The following is a 21,085-nucleotide window of genomic DNA, read 5'->3' on the forward strand; positions in this document are numbered from 1 at the left end:
GTACATTTAAATTTTCAATACAGTTTCATTTCTAACTTAATGCAGGAATTCAAGTGGAATTTAAAAGGCATTTTTAATTCAGTTCAACATCAATATTAAAAATGCTGTCTCCTATCCCAGACAGGGATAATGGGAGATTTTAGGAGTGTTCAGGAAACCTATTTGAAAACATAGTTTTCAATTTGGTGTCTCAGAAATTACACACTGCAGCTTTAAATAATAAAGTGCTTTTAAAATTGAAGTATTCACTCAGCCTCTCTCAAGCTGTTGAGTTGTTTATGCATATTATAATGAAGAGGTCCTTCAAAATGTGTCTAAGAATAGTGTACTAGAACTGCCTTTAATCTTAAAACTTGCATTGCAGATTAGCACACGCTAGCCTTTTTACTACATTGATTGAGTATTTAAAAAACCCTGGATTTGTAAAAGAACTGAAGATTAAAGAATGGATTCGCAGACATCCCTGAAATACTAAGCCCCCACAAAAAAGCTAAGGCATTATAAAGCACCTGTTTGTAAGGAAAAATTAAATATTTATTTAAAAAGCCACTCAGAAATCAGACAGAACTACCCCAGTTTACTGAATATGATACTATTATAAAACTAATAGCAGAATCATCATATTCTAAAAGTCAAAGGTCATGCTAGAAACAAATCACTTGTATGTGTAATGTAAAAGTATGGCTTGTTGACTTGTTGAGGATAAGTATCAATAGAATTCTGTCTCTTGCTGTTCTGTTACTATAGTCCTTGATGTTGAATAAAATCCACTGAGAATACATAATTTACCTGAATTTCGAATTCAGCTAGTGATATTTTTCCCTGAGTATGATTTAAATTATTGACAAGGAGACGCATGAATGTAATGTTTGAATTTTTTCTCAAATGTGCTTACGCCAGAGGGTGTTTTTGCATCTAGGGTTCATGGTCTGAGACTAACTGCCAGAGCCGGGAAACAGGAGTGCAATTAGCACTTAAATTTTTTTTATTAGGCCTATAAGGAATGCTAATTATAGAACTCTTGAAGTGGAAATTTCCAAATGAAAATCATTTGCCAGTTTTAAGTGGGTCAATTAGGGGAAAAAGATTGTAAGACTGCTCCAGTCAAGAAATTGCTTTTCAGAGTGAGTCCTGAATTAGCACTGAGAAGTAGCTACTGACTGTGTATGTTATGCAAAAACAGCACTTGCAGTACCTCTCTGACCTTTTCATTCTGTTTCAGCTCGTCCTGTGAAGAACAAAAGAAGCAAGCTGCAAAGCAAAGCATCACAAAGAGCTGAGAGCATAAATGTTCAGTCTAACCTGCAGTCTTATTTTTCTGAAAATGGCTTGTTTTATCTATAAAATTACTTAACTAAAATTGTATAGCTATAATTTACACCAAGTGATATAGCTACAATACAAAAAGAAAGTTCTATACATAATTATTCAACAGTACTTCATTTGTGTTATGGCTGAAGAAACACAAAATAATAGACATGTTTCTGTGGCTCAGTGGTAGAGCATTGCATTAGCAGTGCAAAAGTCTGTGTGTTCAATTCCCAGGGTAATGCATGTTATAGGTAAAAAAAAAAAAAAAAAAAAAATTGTTAGTCTGAATGGATAAAAGCAACTGCTAAATGTAAAAATGGAAATTATACGCAAATGCAAAGTGTAATCATTAACCTTTCATAGCTGTTTTTCTGTTGAACACAAAAGTTCCACTTTCGTAGACTATCAATGAAATGGTACTGAGCTGCATTACATCTATATGGAAAAGAGGTGCTTGGTGGTGTCTGCCTTCTTTGTATTCACACCCACATTTCATTTTTCCAATGAAGATCTAGAGCTACAATCATTTATCCATCATTGCTAAGGGAAAACAAACAAATATACCCTATAAACTGGAGTTGAAAAGTGTGGCACTAAAATAAGATGATAGGACTTTTTGTCTCTGGGGGATGTATACATGTGCTTTAATATTCATGAGTGCATATTTATGTCTGCATGTTTAAATTACACAGCGGCTCCAGCCTCCAGTCTGATCTGCCATTAACCAGGGTCCTTCCTCTTGTTTATCATTTTGTTTACTTCTGTGATTTTTGGAATAATTCAGAAAGTTGAAGAGCTGGGGGCAGTGACATGGGAATGTGGAGAATAGCCAGCAAAAGACAGCCGTACAAAGCAGATATATTGAAAAGGGGTTTCCCGACTGATGCCTAGCCAATTCAGCAAATCATTTAGAGCAGACTTAAATATGTCTGATTGTCTTTTCTTAAATATCAAAACCAAGTGACACAGAAGGTTTTTCAAGCTTACAATTTGTGATAATGACATTTCAAAATATGAAAAATAGATATACTGCTCAAATTAATATAAAAAGTGAAAAATGGAAAAGGGTTTGATTTGATTTTGCATCTAATGCAGTGATATTCAAAATGTTTTTATCAGTCCAAAAACTTTTTGGGAACACTTCATGCACCAGAAGGCTCAGTTATACTCGTGTACAGAATATAAATCATGAGCAGGCCTGCAGATGGGTTGATTAGAAGTTTGAGCTTTATGCTCAAATACATAAATTTCCTTTTTTTTCTTTTTATTAGTTACAGTATACTTAACTTGTTGCATGCACTTTACAAATAGATACATAATATAATGAGCTACAATAGCAACAGGAGACACTTGTGATCGCATAAATTTCTACAACATAATTACATATTTAAACTGATAACATTCGTAGTTAATGCTGTAATATGGATGCTAAAGCATGACCCAGTGTTATATAAGAAATGCTATTTAATGAACAGCTACACATGTCGTGGCTTCATGCACTGCATTCAGCATGAAATTGTTCGAAGCATGAACATTTCACAAGAGCCCATAAAGGGCTTCCATCAAAGCAGTAAAAACCCTGATTTCACAGCAGCCTCGTACCTCGAGTGATTGAAAATGTTTTCTGAGATGAAATTCTATACAGTATATTGTTTAATATAGTTTGTGCCTCAATTTTTTCCCTTTTAAAATGAGTTTAATGAGCTAAAATGACGGCATTGTTGGCCGCATTTCACCAATTCTGACTGCTGTTATTTAAAAATGAAAATAGGATTTTTAGATAATTTAAGTCTGTATAGCAGAAGTTGCTTTGAAAATAAAAACTTTGGGAACTTAAGTATTGTACCACCATTTACATTTGCACTGTTTGAAATATCTCTGACCTTAGGTATGAAGGCGGCTTTTGATAAACAGACTGTATCTTTTCCTCTGACCAAAGACATTTGGAATATCAGATATGCATTTAAATGTTTTTCAAACCCTTCTTTTTTTTCCCATTCTGACTCAGGCAGCAAAACTCTCTTTTGACTTAATACAAGGATCTCTGCGGTTAGGAGACAGGAGCAAGCTACCTAAAGCCCTTTAATAAATGGCTGTTGTTGTTCACACTGACACCACAGGACCCAGGTGGCATGAAGCTGCCTGTTCTGTATTTTAAATGAGTTATTTTTTATATATATATACGTAGACTACATACTCTTCCAGCGTTAAAGCTATTCAGATGTTCACATCAAAATTAGGCATCAAGAGCAAATATGTCATTAGTGTTTCACTGTTAAATAATGCTTATTATAATTCTTATATAACAATAATAACAAATCACTCTGAAAAATGTATCTAGCCTTATGTTAAGTGCTCATTGTGTCAAGTGAAAATGGGATCTCAAATGAACTTTAATGGCTAATATTGCCTTTGGGAGCAGAATCATATGCTTTTCGAGAGCCAATTATTCTGGCCTTTTATCTTAAAGACCTTAGATGCTAAAGCAATTTTGGGCTAATAATTATGCGGAGCATGTTGAAATAGCATTTCAGTTATTTATACATCTGTATTGCTGTTATTTGTAAAGGAGGTAAAAATGATGGCCACCATCAAGTTTTAAGAGATGATTATACTATACACTGTAGATAATAATAGCAATCTCATTTCCATTCAAAAAGTAAAAGCTCAAGTGTTTTCTGATTAATGGTGCTATCTCCATTTTTCCATGCTTGAATAAAGCCATTGAAGTCAATTAATTTTAAATGCAATGAATGTAGTCTATTGAATGAAGACTGAGAATGCCATCACTTAGACAGCTGCTGGTCTTGAGTTTGCCATATATGATGATTTTATATATATATATTAGTAATTAGGATAGTTTACCCATAAGATAATGTTCTGCCATTATTTACTCACCCTCATGTCATTTCAAACCTGTATGACAAAATACTGTATTTTTTAATATAATTGGAACAGTTCTTTTGAATGTAGGCACAATGAATGGGGTCTGAAGCTTATTCTGAAACTGAAAATATTCCATGAAAATTCAAACACAATATTCCAGGTCTTCTGATGCCATATGGATGGCAGTGTGATAAACAGCTCCAAAAAGTTATTGTTTACATCTTCCCTAATTCCCTTTTGTGTGCATTGTGAAAGATTGTCAGTAAATATAGACATACATTTACATTTTATATGAAATATGATTTCAGAGCATTTTGTTATTGTTAACAACAACAACAACAAAAAACTAAAACGTAAACAATACAGTTGTTTTCGTTAATTGAAATAAAACTGAAACAAAATAAATTACAAATATTCGATTAAATAAACTTGATACGTAAGTTAAGCCTAAACATTTTCTTGAAGAGTAACTGAAATAAAATGTTAAAACAAATACTAAACTTAACTCCCACCCTTTTTGTTCATCTCATATTTATTTAGGATGTCAGTGTGTATGAGTCTGTGGTCAGAAGATGGATGAACCACATGAAATAGCTCACACTGATGGATCAATGCAAACATCTCTGTTGACAAGGATGAATGTGAATATAAAACCCACACATTACAATGAATCACTTCTGATATCTGAGCAGTGTAGTCTCCCTGCTGAGACAGTTTGGTTATTTCAGGGTGATATTTGTATCAAAACAGATTAGCAAAAATTTCAGAAGAGATGAGCCGCATTCTGCATGCTAAAATGTCCCCTGTGATGATCGCAATACAGTGATCAATGTTGACTGTTAATAGGATAACTATCTTTTATCAGAGACATGAACAGATACTTTTTGGGCCAATTATTCACACCCTATCCATTTTATATATGCAAACACTATTTTCTATTGTAATATTTTACGTTCAAAAGTTTGGGATCTTTTTAAGATCTTTTGTTATTTATTTAAAAGAAATAAATACTTTTATTTAGATAGTTATATTAAACTGATCAAAACTGACAATAAAATGCATTTGTAATAATTTTTTTTTAAAGAAATCACCTGTGTCCTGTCTAAATGATTGCCGCCCCATAGCGCTGATGATAGCACATGATGAAGTGTTTTGAGAGGTTAGTCATGCACAACATCAAAACCAGCCTCCTTAACACACTCGACCCGCTCCAGTTTGCATACCGTCCAAACCGCTCTACAGGCGATGCAATTTCCTCCACCCTCCATCTGGCTCTTACCCACCAAGAGAAAAAAGACTCCTATGTTAGAATGCTGTTCATTGACTTCAGCTCAGCATTCAACACAATAATCCCACAACAGCTCAGTAATGAACTAAACCTGCTGGGCCTAAATACCTCCCTCTGTAATTGGATCCTGGACTTTCTAACTGGAAGACCTCAGTCAGTCCGTGTTGGCCACAACACTCTTGAGCACCATCACACCGAGCACAGGTGCTCCACAAGGCTGTGTGCTCAGCCCGCTGCTCTTCACGCTGCTGACCCACGACTGCACAGACAAGTTCAGCTCCAACCACATCATCAGGTTCGCGGATGACACCCCACCCATTGACCATCGACAGCTTGACTGTAAAGAGAGTCAGCAGCACTAAATTCCTAGGGGTGCATATCACAGAGGATCTCACCTGGACCACTAACACCATGTTACTCTCCAAGAATACATTTTCTACACCGGCTGTAAAGAGCAAGTCTCCCTCCACCCATCATCACTACTTTCTACAGGGGCACCATAGAGAGTGTGCTGACCAGCTACATCACTGTCTGGTACAGGAACTGTAGTGCAGCAGACCGCAAGACCCTCCAGTGGACAGTGAACACAGCTGCAGAGATCATCTGTGCCCCTGTTCCCTCCATCCTGGACATTTTCCTTACACAGTGCTCCACCAAAGCCAACAGTATCATGAAGGACCCCACCCATCCCTCCCATAGTTTCTTCCAGCTCCTACCACCAGGAAGACGGTACCAGAGCATTAGATCCCACTCTGCCAGACTGCCCAACTGCTTTTCTTTTTAACTCAAATCACACTACCCAGCTCACCTCCTCCACTGGAGTAATGACTGCTGAAAATTCAGCATTGCTATCACAGGAATAAACTGCATTTTTAACATATTAAAATAGAAAACTGTCATTTTTATATTGTAATAATATTTCACAGTATTACTGTCTTTCATCTATTATTTAATCTATCTTTGATTAAATAAATGCAGCTTTCATTTAAAAACATTAAAAAAAAATCTCCAATGCCAGACATTTCAACTGTATTATTATTATAATTTTTTTTTTTTACTTGATTGGCATATCAGACATTGTGACTCGCTTTGTTTGTTGATGAATGCCTGCAGGACAGCCTCTGTTATGCATGCCAGTCAATTTTGTAGTATCATTAATGTCATATTTACCTGCACCTAAATGTCACATAAAAATGAGCAGACTGTGTTTCGGCTGTTTTATATGTCACTCACACGCCCCCTCACACTGTATCTGAATAGACAGTCCTTGGCCAGAATATGCACCAGATTTAATGCCAAACGTCTTTGACTGTCTTGTCTCTGACTGAAACTGGCTGAAAGAATACTGTGAGTTTGTGAGAGCTGCCAGCATGCAATAACAATTTCCAGAACTGTGAGTGTCTTAGCATATCGTCATCTATACCTGTCCGGCCTCATACTGACATAGACCAATAGGGCACATCACATCCTCATTCAGCTATGAGAAAGTATTTGCACCCAGCGGAGCACTCAATCACACCAGAACAGGCCTACTGACACCAAAACTACCATAACTCTCCTTAGAACAAGAGGCTTTTACTCCACTCCTGCAGTCACGCTCGTCCAGGACTCCACTAAGATTCAGAGCATGTTCCCGCTCTCCACACCCGCGCACAAATCAGTCTCTTGGCTAATGAGTCGCGGAGCTCTTGTGGCGCGATCGAGAACCCCAGATATACCTCCACTCGTCTGCCGATCGCGAGAGGTGGAGGGGAGGGTCGGCTTCTCCCGGTCTGAAACACAGCCAAGTCTTTTCATTACAAAAAGTGGTCTGAGTCTCAGCTCTTAAGCCGACTCACTCAGTCATTTCTGTCCACTGCAGAGCCATTACGATGATTGAGGTTAATTGCGTAAATATTTCAGGTGGCCCATTGCAATGCATTTTGTCATTGCAGCACCAAAATAGAAAATTACACAGAGCTTGTGTGTCTGTTCCAGCAATAAAGAAGCTCATTGTGGTGGCGCTGCCCTGATTCTCGATTCGAACCCACGCTTCCTGGTTTGGAAGTGACATCCGCAATTTCTTTGGTGCAAGCTGAATGCGGCATTACTGAATCATTTTCCAAGTCGGCAGTATGTCGTTGCGCGCTGGGAAGAATTCCAGCACAGACTTGATCAGTGTGGCCGATTCATCACATTCCTGCTGTTCTCTTCAGCAGAAACATAGATTACAACCTACAGCCTGTACATAAAGGAACCAGGTCAAGGACCAACATGATGGATGGGGTACATTTAAAACATTGTTTACAGCCACCCACTTCCAAGCTTTTTCAATGACAAACAAATCTTGAAGTCCCCTGACAGATATTCACTGCTTCTTAATTGATTAGCTGTTTCTCTCACCCGAACGGAGGAGGGCTAAATTAAAGAGTGGTTGTGTTTTCCTAACTGACACAAGCACTTTGTCAGTGAAAGGTTATTGGCTCCTCTCCCATCCTCATGACCTGCCAGCGCAATCCGACGGGGAGCCTCCGAATCCAACTTCTAATAATTCCTCCTTGGCAGTTTTAAGCAGGATCAGTGACCGAGGTGCTTGTGCGGAGGGGGCAGCTGGGACCGAAGTCATTTGGATTCTGATCACACGCTGGATTTACCTCCCCCTGTGCAGCAACATGGATAACCGCTGCTTGTTTGTGCTGTTTGGGTAAATGGCATAGCCTATCTTTTTGTTACATGCTTTGAAAAATAAGGAGACGCATTATAGAACACCTTTTATTGATGTCCAGTTATTGTTGAACTTAGTTGGTGGCAACCTGTTAGGCTTTTTGCTATTGTGAAGGAGTGTGGGCTAATTGTATGAATGCTGAAAGCTATTTCTGACATTCAAGTACAACCTAGTGTATCATAATTTTCTAAACTTTTAAATGTTCAGCAAAATATTTTTTACATTGATAATAAAAAATCTGTACCAAATATTGGAGTAATGACTGCTGAAAATTCAGCTTTATATATTAATAACACATGTATTTTGTATATTTAAATACAGAACAGTTATTTTAAATTGTTATTATATTACAATTTTACTTTATTTGCTGCCTTGGTTTGAATAAGATACTTTTTTCAGACACATAAATAATAAATCTTACCCCAGACCTTTGAATGGCAGTGCATGTGTTTTTTAATTTTATGTGTTTGTCTGTGAGAGAGAGTATGCGTAAGAGAAACTCTTCTGGGTTGTTGCCAGCTGGTTGATATGCTTAAGTGTTTCTCAGGTGAGCGACAGCTTTGTCAGTCCCATATGGCTCTGTTCAGTCCGATTCTGTCAGGAGTGCAAACGAGCTGTGAATAGTTCTGCAGTACTTCTTGGCAGCTGTTCCTCTCATGTGGGAGTTGTCAGTGGCATACTATGCAGGTAATTAAGAAATAATATCGACCGTTCCAAATATGTTGGTATATATTTATTGCTTGTTGTTTCTAACCATTTTTATTTTATTTTTCTAGAAAAGATACAGTCTAATAAATCTGTATAAAATCACAGCAGTACTTTTACATCCTTCTGTATTCAGCTATAGGTAATATATTCAAAGTTAACTGGACATTTCTGGAAATAAAGAAGGTCGTCTGGCCTGTTAGAAGAGAGTGGATGGCCGGCCACCTTTGCAGATCTCACCAGGGAGACGTCTGGCATAATTACACCCACCTGCCTCAACGTGCCACCCACAAACCCCTCCAAGTTGGCAGGAGAAACAGAAACCAAGGTCAAATAATACACAGCATCGTGGAAAGCTAGCTGATGAAAAGAAAAGGGCTCAGCATGGGGGCTCTGACTCACTCTGACAGAATAGAAAATTGCTTGTAATATGCCTCCAATCTGAGCTTCCTGGCGGTGAATCACATTAGAAGTTTTGTTCCTCATCCCTCGCAGCATCAATTAAGTGACTTTGAGAGATTCGGGCTGAATTGTGTTATGGCCAAAACACATTAAAGAATGACAGAAATGTAACTGTAGGGTTGAAGGGGCCAGCTGCGTTTTTTAAATAATGGCCACGAGGTCTTTCTGCTAAATGGCAAAAATAAATAAATAAGTGAAAACAAAATGCTGCTGACAGTAAAAGAGATCTGGCCAATTTGATTCTGTGGATATTGCTGCCGTTATTTTCGAAATGATAAAACTGGCATCTGTTTGGTGTGAAACAGCCTGCTAAATATTAGGTCATCTGCAACTGAACAACTGTGGGGATTTAAACATGTTGTTTTTATTTATGCAATGATAGATTTAAAGATCACGGTTGTCTCTATCCACAGATGGTGAAGTAAATTTTACTTTAAAGCCTGTTTCACACTGCATGCGTTTTTATTTTGCTGGTCATTAACAGGTCACAACATTCACACTGTGCTGCAGCAAAACTGTGCTGGATCGCAGGCTTTCGCCACTGAAGTTAAACGCAGAATGTTCAATATTCAGTAAATGTGACTGAATCTTGATGATTTTTAGGCGTTTCGTTTGAAATCATTCTCAGTTCAGTTTTCTATTGTGATAAAGGAGATGATGTAATTTTAAAGGAATGGAAAATTTGCTGAAAATGCATCTTCTGCAGTGAATGGGTGGTGTCAGAATGAGAGCCCAAACATCACAATCATCCACAAGTATTCAAACTCCAGTCCATCTATTAACATCTTGTAATGGCATTTTAACTGTATACCATCACTTCTGGCCAAAATATCAGTTCATAATTCATAACAATGTTTCTTCCAATTAAAAACTCCATCCCCTTTTGTCCTCTTACATAACCACTGAAACTGAAATAAGTGTTTTTGCTTTTAAATGGTGCTTGGTCAGTGTATATTTCTCCACTGATTTTGACAAGATGACTTTTTCACTGAAAAAAAAAAAAACACGCAAACACGCAGCTTTATGTTTCACAAGACATTAATTGATGGACTGGAGCCATGTGGATTACTTGTGGATTATTTGTATGTTTTTATCAGACTCTCCTTCTGACGGCACCCATTCACTGCAGAGGGTCCATTGGTGAGCAAGTGATGCAATGCTAAATTTCTCCAAAACTCATCTACACATTGGAATGGTCTGAAGGTAAATTTTCATTTATTATTTTTGGGTGAACTATTTCTTTAATGCATTGTTTAATTGCACTGCAGTTTATGCACTTCATATATGCGGTGTGAAACAGGCCTAAAATGTAGGGAGTTCATAGAAATGCATTGTTCATTCGTTTGTAGTAATATCAACAAAGCTAAACTGTAAAGGAAGTGTTAGAATTTTCTCAAGTCATGGTTTGACTTTAAGATACAGTGCCATTCTCTGAGCATTGAGTTTGTATTTGTGTGAGTGTGGAAATGAAACAGAGTGTCCTTAGTATGACACACTTTTCAGGGCACAGCTCTCCATTGAGGTCCACTGAGTGGCATGCATGCTCATCGCATCACTTCCTGCTCACTAGTTCATGTCAAACTATTTTGAAGGGGGCATTAGCCTTTCTGCTACTGCTGCACTGAATCAGATATGTTTGAGTGATTCTTCAATTAAGGGCACTTTTAACTACTTCACCTTTGTTTCGTCTACACAATCAAGGATGCACAAGTCAGAATAATTTATCAACCATCTGATCCTGATACTGGATCCCGTACAATTTAAAATGTACAATTTAAAATTTGTAAATTTGTAATTATAAATATCTAAAATAAAATTATAGACACAACATAAGTTTAAAATTAATATAATCAATCCTTTAAAACCAGATTTTTTATTTCTTTGACAGTATTTCATACTGTTATTGAACAGTCACCTATTTATTAAGCAGTGGTGCTGTTTATTTAGTTTAAAAACCTGTTTTCACTCAGGAATAAATCACAACCCAAAAACTAATGTCAATAAAGCCAATAGTCTATGAATGTATATCAATAATTCAGTGTTTATCAGTCATACGCTAAGCTCGCAATCTTTGTGTATGGATCTGCTTGCTGCAAATGGCTCTTGTGCAGCTGAGTGCATTTGAGAGAGCCAAGTGTACTGTATGTCAACAGCTGGATGATTCTTCCTAATGAGTAACAGCAGGTGCCCTCTATGTATGAAGAGAGGGGCATCATAATATCAATGGCTTATGACAGTTAATCTTGCCATCTAACCAGAATGGGTCTCACTGATTGAGTTTAAGAGCTGTTCGTAATTTATGATAAATAGGTTAAAAAGGTTAAAACATCAAGGTACACTTTTAGAAAAAAGGTACAAAAGCTGTACGAAAAAGTACATTTTCAAAAGATAGACCTTTGGCCATTTTACCCCAAAAGGGTGCAAATTAGTAACTTGAAGGTACAAGTACATTGTACAAGTACACAAGTACATTAGTACCTAAAGTGTACATATTAAACCTTTAAAAAAGGTACAGCCCCAGTGAGAGCTTTTGTACCTTTATTTCTGAAAGTGTAACATGATGGATATATGTCTGTGATGATACTGATAATAAAAATTTGAGGGGAATATTGTTTAATGTTGGTTTACACACACACACACACACACACACACACACACACACATATATATATATATATATATATGACAGAAAGCTGAAACTATGAGATTCATAATTAAATATAAGAAATTCATAATTATGACATAAAAGGTTGAAATTAACACATTACATATGTGACCCTGATTTATATATATATATATATATATATATATATATATATATATATATATATATATATATATATATAATTGTGACTTTGTATGTTACAATTTATTTTTATAACTATTTAGCTTTGTCCTCTCATAATTTGGGACTTGTGTCACAATTTCATTGTTTAAAAAAAAATTATTATGACTTAGTATTTATTAATTATGACTTTTTACGATTTACCAAAAATGGGCTTCCTTGATTATCTTGTGTAGTTTCAAAATATTTTTTATAGTGAGTTCATTCAGCCATAAATCTTTAACTTTGTCTACTGCATACATTACCCATGGAGTAAATGCAAGTAGAGAGACATTTTAAATCAACTTTTGAACGGTCTTTCCCTTGCTTTCAAAGCTGTGTCTGCAGTTGTGTCCACACTGTGAAAAATGGCACTGTCTGAATGAGCAAAATGGGATGATTCCATTGGCCCCACCAAGAGATTTAATGGTTTTCTGTGACAAAGCTAAATGATGCTTCTCCACTCTCTCTCTCTCTGTCTCTCAGTGTCTGTGCGCGCTCTGCAACCTTCTATACGCCTTCTGTAATGCGACACTGTGTTGTTTGCATTACAACAGATGTGCCTTGTACACTTATTCTGTAGTTGTTTGTAAATATGCATATTTTTCACCACATAATTATATTAATACAATGTGTAGGATGTTTAGATTTAATACGTTTGTTGTCTAAGGCAGCAATTCATCTCATCAGGGTTTTTTGTACATACCGCCTCTGCATATTAGTTGTTATATGTAATTATCTTACTTCTTCGTTTTGTTTACTTGAAAAAGCGAATGGTAGTTTAATACCACATAATTTGATTTCAGCTGTGTAATATTGTTTTTAATTAAAATTGCGGTAGTGTTTCAAAGAAGCACTCAGGCACTTTTAATAATAAAGTTTACTGAGGCAGCTGTAAAGTCACTGTCAACACTAAAGGGCACCAACAAAACAAGTATGTCAACTAAACCTGGGCTTTGACTAATATTTTAATTCTTCGCTGAACATGTTTCATTAGTATGAAACTGAATAAACTGAACTTGATTGAACTAAACTGAACTTGAGTGTAAGGTAATACACAACTTCTCATAACACCATTTAACATTTGATACACTTTAGATGACTGCAGTGTTCTAAGTATAAGTAATAAAGCAATCGTTATCTGTCTGTGTGTTGATACTACAGACAGACAGACAGACAGGTACAAATTTAGGTGAAATTTCAGACAAGTCTATTTTTAATCTGTTTGTAGGGTCTATACACACTCAAACACACACAGACAAAGTGGTGTATTGTACAGAAATCACAAGAAATTATGAAGAAACAGCAGGGGACACATTGCAAAATAACATTTTAAATTAGAAAGACTGTAATAGTATGTTCCAATAATCCTGGTTCCAACCTAGAATTAATCATTAATCACTTACCCCAATGTCGTTTCAAACCCATAAAACCTTTGTTCGTCTTCAGACAGAGGTGGGTAGTAACGAGTTACATTTACTTCGTTACATTTACTTGAGTATTTTTTTGGGGTAACTAATACTTTTTGGAGTATATTTAAAGATGGGTACTTTTACTCTTACTTGAGTAAATGTTTTGGGGAAAATCTGTACTTCGTTACTGTGGGCGACGCTCCTCTCGTTACTTTATCTTAATGCAATAAATGTTATAACTATTTCAGTTTATTCCAAACGCGCCATCTACTTTACTCTGGACAATGAGCGATGCCCATTCGCGAATGATTGATCCTTTTGAGTCAATTCTGTTCAAAGGCTTGATCAAACCCATTGGTAAACGAGTGAATTGGTTCATGAATCAGTTTGAATGATACGTTCAGTTCCCTGCTGCACGCGCTGAGCGTCTGAAGTGGTACACTCAGAGTTGTAATGTTTTTCGATTACAGTACACGATACCACTGTGACATTAGTTTGTTGTAAGTGTGGCTTGTAACAGAGGGGAGTCAAGTTGAATGCAGCTTCCAAAAGACAAAAAATAGCCGATTAAGATTTTTATTAATTTTAATACAATCACATCGGTGCAAGAACGTTCAGCAAGTCATATGATCAGCTGCTAAATTCAGATCTGTGTTTGCTGGCTGGCACTGAGCCAGAGATAGATGCGTTTATACAGCGTTGCGCATTATAACCAATCACACAAGATTCTGTTGAGCTTTTGAATGCAATGGCCAATCAGAGGCGTTCAGATGAGTCATCGCTAAAATGCCGGTGCTTCCTTCACTCTCGCTGACTAGAGACCTCTCTTTATTTTGTGGTTAGTGAGTTTGTCTCCTAACACAGCAGAAATGGCAGCCCTTTGCTCCGGGTGTGTGTTCACGGTGTGTGTGTGTGTGTTCACTGCTCTGTGTGTGTGTTCAGTGCTCTGTGTGTGTGCACTTTGGATGGGTTAAATGCAAAGCACAAATTCTGAGTATGGGTCACCATACTTGGCTGAATGCCACTTCACTTCACTTCAGAAGAGTGTACGCTGTCTTTGTACAGCTCAGATTCACCAAAATGGCACTACGCTGGTGTGGAGTAACAGAGAAGAGACAAATTGTTGAATAAAGTAATTATTTTTGTTTATTCGCGTACAAAAAGTATTGAGCCACTGATGGCAGATGGACCATTCTGATGATGTTTTCATACTTTTCTGGACCTTGACAGTGTATTTTACTTGGCAGTCTATGGGACAGTCAGAAGCCTCCCTGTTTTCATCCAAAATATCTTAAATTGTGTTCTGAAGAAAGCTTTTACGGGTTTGGAATGACATAGCAGTAAGTGATTGACAAAATTTTCATTTTGGGGTGGAGTATCCCTTTAAGAAGATGGAAATGTATTTCTGACATTCTGCCATGAAAAAAGCCAGAGGCCTTCTGCCTATTAAATGATATATTATATAAAGTCTTTGTAACTGTAATCTTATCCTGCATTTTTTAGTATGATTCATATCTGTAAGATCACCCAGGATTGCTTTGACCCCTTAAGCGTAAACAGCCTACCACACAGTAAAAAGACACATACCCACTGGATTTGATCTGTTATCTACTGCGGAACTGAAACACGCAACCCTCGCTCCCTTTTGAGATGGTTGTGGTTGTATGCTTTGCTTAGGTGCCTTTGGGCACCTGTGCCTGATTTTCAGTGGTTCACTGAGAACTTGTTATGACTGTACTTTGTTCCCCTGCCACTCGTTTGGCACGTTTTCCCTCGGATGCCTCGAAACTTGCAGTAAAGTTGGTGAAGGGCAAAGCCTCTTCACGAGATTATCAATTCAAACCTATCCTATGCATTATGTTACCGCTACCTCTCAAGCACTCTCTGAATTTAAATGAAGTTTCTAGGCAATTATTATTCATTGGATTGCAGGACATTTAAACACCTTATTAGAATGTGCATAAAATCAGACTTAAGGGAGAGCGTGGAAGCTGTGTTATTTTACAGATTATGGAGCTGATTTGGCAATTGTTGCAGGTATTGTGGTTAGACGCGTCGGAGCACTGTGAACAATGCGCGATGATAGCGTGCTGCTATTTCCATAACAATGACACATAAAAACATTCCTCCTGAGAAATCAGTTCATTTGTTCATCTCTCTCAGACTTGATGTACGTTACGGGTGTGTTTTGTTCTGAAATGAGGGAATGAAAGCATTGCTTAACAAACCATAGTATCATAATAAATCTCTGCAATGCAGTCCTGGCCATTTTTAACAACAACTGTGGTAAAGCCTTATTACTTTTAAATTGCTTAACAGGGGAACAATATAGCTTTTAATTATATAGGGATTTAGAGAATATATATGTTCTTTCTCTCTGTCTCTATATATATACATATATATAGTCATATGGCTCTATTGCTCCTATATTTAATCATTTAAAAGTAAAAAGCCAATGCCAGCCAATGGATTTTGACAATTTGTCTGATATTTTCAATTACATTACAGATGGATACAGATGATGAAAGGGTTTCTGTCTTTGAATGATCAGCATGAAGAAATGTATCTTGCAAGTCAGTAAGTCCTGAGACATCATGTTAATATTATAATTCTATTTAAATTAGTACTATATTTTCCATTTGGAGAACAATCATTTGCATGAAAAATGACTGGAATCATAAACTCCTAGTTTCCGTACTGACACATTTTTAATGACACTTCTATAAAATAGCATTGCATGTCAAATTTGGGTTACGTGTTGCACTAGTGACATTGAAGTTTTTCTTTTGTCAGCCAATTTATAAGGATAAGCTTTGTCCCTCCATGCCCTTCAAAATGGCTGTAATGTAAAAATATCACTTCATTGTGCAATCATTTCAAGGCTACAGTATGTCTGCACACAAGTGTGGGTTTTGGCTGTGTGTGATTGATGCTTTGTGCCCATTACAGTTCTGAGAAGATTACAAGTTAGTCATGGTCTACTGTTATAGCACCAAGGGCATGTACTGTAGCAGGACCAAATCCTTTTCCTAAGTCTTTTCCACTCCACAGAGATTATTTTCCTTTTTCAGGGAAATGTCCTTGTGCTTATGCAGGAAATCAGCTGTAAATGTTATTAAAAACAGATGCGGGTGAGAGCTTTAAATATTCCATTAGCATAATGATAGAAAAGCATATGAATTCTGTGTATGTGCTATATGAGCCTGTTCAGTTTAAGATGCATAAGGCATGTTGGAAATGAAAGCCATTTCAATGCTAATGTGATGCAAAATCTGGTGCTGAGGGTGAAATGCCATCTGTATGGCTGCATCAATGTGCCTCTTCGTTTCAGCCTTGATGAAAGGACGAACATTCTTATATCGAGGGTCCATCTGTTCAGTCAGAGCAATTAGTTTATCTAAACTGACGTCACCTGGCTGAGTTTGACCTGGGCTGATTAGATCCGGGAGGTCGGGAAGGTTGATGTAGCAGCGAGATACACACAGAGAAAGACAGAAGCTTCATACATTAGCCCTGAAGAGCATAAGTGAGGAGATGCAGCTATCTCTCTGTTTGTTTGTATGTGGGTTTAAAAAAGTCTGTTTACATGCTTATTCACTTCATTGACTGCATCACTAGGTAGCTGATGCATAATGCATTTAAGAATAATTTTCACAGTAAATGAATGTCAAAGGGAAAATGTATATTATAACTGCAAGTTTGGTAATTTGGAAACCAAGGTCTTAGAGTCTGGAGGAAGGGTGGAGAAGCTCATAGCCCAAGTTGCTTGAAGTCCAGTGTTAAGTTTCCACAGTCTGTGACGATTTGGGGTTCAATGTCATCTGCTGGTGTTGGTCCATTGTGTTTTTCGAAAACCAAAGTCATTGCACCTGGTTAATACCAAGAAATTTTGGAGCACTTCATGTTTCCTTCTGCTGACCAGCTTTTTGAAGATGCCGATTTCATTTTCTAGCATTTTCTACCTGCCCACATTGCCAAAAAACACCATAAGTTGGTTAAATGACCATGGTGTTGGTGTGCTTGACTGGCCAGCAAACTCACCAGACCTGAGCCCCACAGAGAATCTTTGGGGTATTACCAAGAGGAAAATGAGAAAGAAGAGATCAAAAAATGCAGATGAGCTCAAGGCCACTGTCAAAGAAACCTGGGCTTCCACACCACCTCAGCAGTGCCACAAACTGATCACCTCCATGCCACACCGAATTGAGACAGTGGTTAAAGCAAAAGGAGCCCCTACCAAGTATTGAGTACATGTACAGTAAATTAACATACTTTCCAGAAGGCCAAAAATTCTCATTTTTTATTGGTCTTTTGAAGTATTCTAATTTGTTGAGACAGTACTCTGATTTGTTGAATTGGTGTTTTTTTTTTTGTTAAATGTGAGCCAAAATCATCACAATGAAAAAAGAACCAAAGACTTAAACTACTTCAGTCAGTGTGCACTGAATTTATTTAATACACAAGTTTCAATATTTGAGTTGAATTCCTGAAATAAATAAAGCTTTCCATGACATTTTAATTTCTTGAGATGCATATATATATATAACTATATATACGACACCTATATTGCGATTCAAGCTGATATTGATAAGCCAATCATACTTTTTGCTATGGCAAACAATCCTAAACTGCTTGTGAAACACAAACTAAAATTTTGCCATTTTCAAACTCCATACGCTAATATACATATCAGGGTAATATTTCACTGGAGAAACCAGTATTAATTTCAACATTTACTAATACATTATTCAAAACAAAAGCTGTGCTTGTTAACATTAGTTAATGCATTGTGAATTAGCATGAACTAACAATGAATAACTGTATTTTCATTAACATTAACAAAGATTAATAAATACAGTAATAAATGTATTGTTCATTGTTTGTTCATGTTAATTAATGAATTAACTAACTAATGGACCATTATTCTAAAGTGTTACCGTAGTTACAAAATCCTTGTCAATTGTCAATATGATTCAAATATTGTGCATCCCTAAATGTCAGGCAATTTGAGGTTATACAAATTGGATATACAAAATGTATTTTGTACCACTATCAACCTTTTCAGATGACCCTTCTGTATTCTCATGCTTTGATAAATACATTCTGCCACATTTCTTCTCATCTCAGATATGTTTGTACTGTACATACGCATTCGTTAGGGCAAGAGTCAGCCGCACTGAACTTCAGCTACCATGAGAGAGGCACGTAGCCACATTTAAAAGACAGATTGCCTGCAGCTTCAAATGACACAGGGGAATGAACAGCAAGGCCTTTAACTGTTTGCTGCGCTCCGAGGGGGCTCAAAGCAATGATCAAGGAGAGGGAACAAAAATGTGATTAAAGACTGATGCAAGACAGATGCAGGCACCCTGTCTTCTAAAAAAGGCGACAAAACATAGGACAGAAAGCTCTAAGTCCGTATTATAAGAACCATTTTTGCCAAGTTAATCCTAAAGTTTGGATATAATATATATTATGCTAGTTAAAGACAAGTTCAACCAAAAATAAAATAAATAAAAATCTGAAAATTGACACCCTCAGGCCATCCAAATTTGTTTCTTCATCGGAACAGATTTTGGAGGAATTTAGCATTTCTTCACCTGCTCACCATTGGTCCTCTGCAGTGAATGGGTGCCATCAGAACAGCTAATAAAAACATCACAATAATCCACAAGTAATTCACATGAGTCCAGTCCACTGATTAGCATCTTGTGAAAATCCACCAAAAAATTTGTATTTGCTTGTATACAGTGCTTGATCTGTATATATTTCTGTCCTGATATGACTTTTCACTGGAGAAACCAGTATTATGGATAGGTATTAAAAATGTCTTGAATGATCTGTGATTAAAACACACAGCTTTTCATTTCTCAAGATGTTAATCATTAGACTAGAGATAAGTGGATCACTTGTGGATTATTGTGATGTTTTTATCAGCTGTTTGGACTCTCATCCTGACGGCACCCATTCACTGCAGAGAATCCATTGGTGAGCATGTGACGCTCGCATTGCTCAGTAAATGATGTAGTAGTAATTCAGGATATTTCAGTCTCCCACTCATCTGCTGGATTCTATTTTTCTCTGAATATCTTAGTAGCAAGTCTTTGAAACATTTAAGTGACTTAATGCTTTCAAACATCTTTTGTCACCACTTCTGAGAAAATGAATAAAAGACACCAGCTTGCATCATGAATTTTATTCATTGTGTTTTCACAACAGCAGTAAAACCTGGGGGGCCGGCCCCTCTCAATAGCATCTGCACAAGTGAATAGCAGTCGCAGGGTCTGACCGATGTCAAGAGAGTTTACGAAAATAAAAAAAGAAGACAAGCTCATTATGCCTCTTTTTCCTTTGCCCTAGGAGGGCAGTAAAAGAACCTATTTGCTGCTGTGGATAGTTCAGCACACATGACTCATGAAAAAATTACATTTTTTGTCCATGGAATGAGGCACATGAACACAATTGTGCGTGCAAACACACACACACCCACACACACACACACAAGACATACGCAACCACACACTACACATATCGATTTACTGCATGTGTGCACCTTATACTGCAGCGATCTACAAGATATGCACGGAAAATAAATTCTGTTTCATTTAGACATTAATCTGTCCCAACACAGTTCTCCAGACAAGACACAATGACCTCAGCACCAAGCCTGCAGGAAATCACAGTGGGGGCGCAATGGATTTCATTTATAATTCATACTGGGCGCACAGCATTTTATTCTCCACAGCAGAGACTTATAGAACCAACCTAAAGCCAAATCTGATATATTTCATTAAACCTTATATATGGCTCATTAATTATCCTTCTGTTAAGCTCACTGATTTACATCTCTTTTCGGGAATCATTAGGGGCCTAAAATGTCATGGGTACCAAAGAAATTTGACAGTTTATAGTTAATAAAGGCTTAAAGGAATAGTTCACACAGAAATAGTATGGCCATATTTGCCATTCATACAAGACACGTCCTGGCCAGGATTTTTATATTGCCTAAAACATCCAAAGTACAGAAGTTTGACCAATAACATGCTGGTATTGTATGTAATCGACCAATCGTGGCACGTGAGAAGGTGAGATCTACAGAGAACGATCAAAGAGATGCAAATATGCACATGTGTTTGTTTGTTCGTTGGACTTGAAGCATCACTGCACAAGGATCATGACATCAAAGTACCATGAGAGCGATCTGAAAGCATGAGGAGCCATCTGCTCCACACTCTATAGCTCTCATGAATGTCACACAACGATCGATCTGCACAGTGCAAACAGCAATATAGAAATCCTGGCAAGAGTAAATAAATCCTACTAAAATAACTCTATAAATGATGACTGCATTTAAAAATTTTAGATGAACTATCTCTTTAAGTGTGTGTGTGTGTTTTCTTCCAGCATTAAAAACTTTCTTCCATCCCAGCCTGGTTGATTCATCCAACAATTGTAAACAGTATGGCTATGGCACTATTAAAAATGGCCCTTTT

This window comes from Carassius auratus, chromosome 15 (assembly GCF_003368295.1).
Source record: "Carassius auratus strain Wakin chromosome 15, ASM336829v1, whole genome shotgun sequence".
Classification (NCBI taxonomy): domain Eukaryota; kingdom Metazoa; phylum Chordata; class Actinopteri; order Cypriniformes; family Cyprinidae; genus Carassius; species Carassius auratus.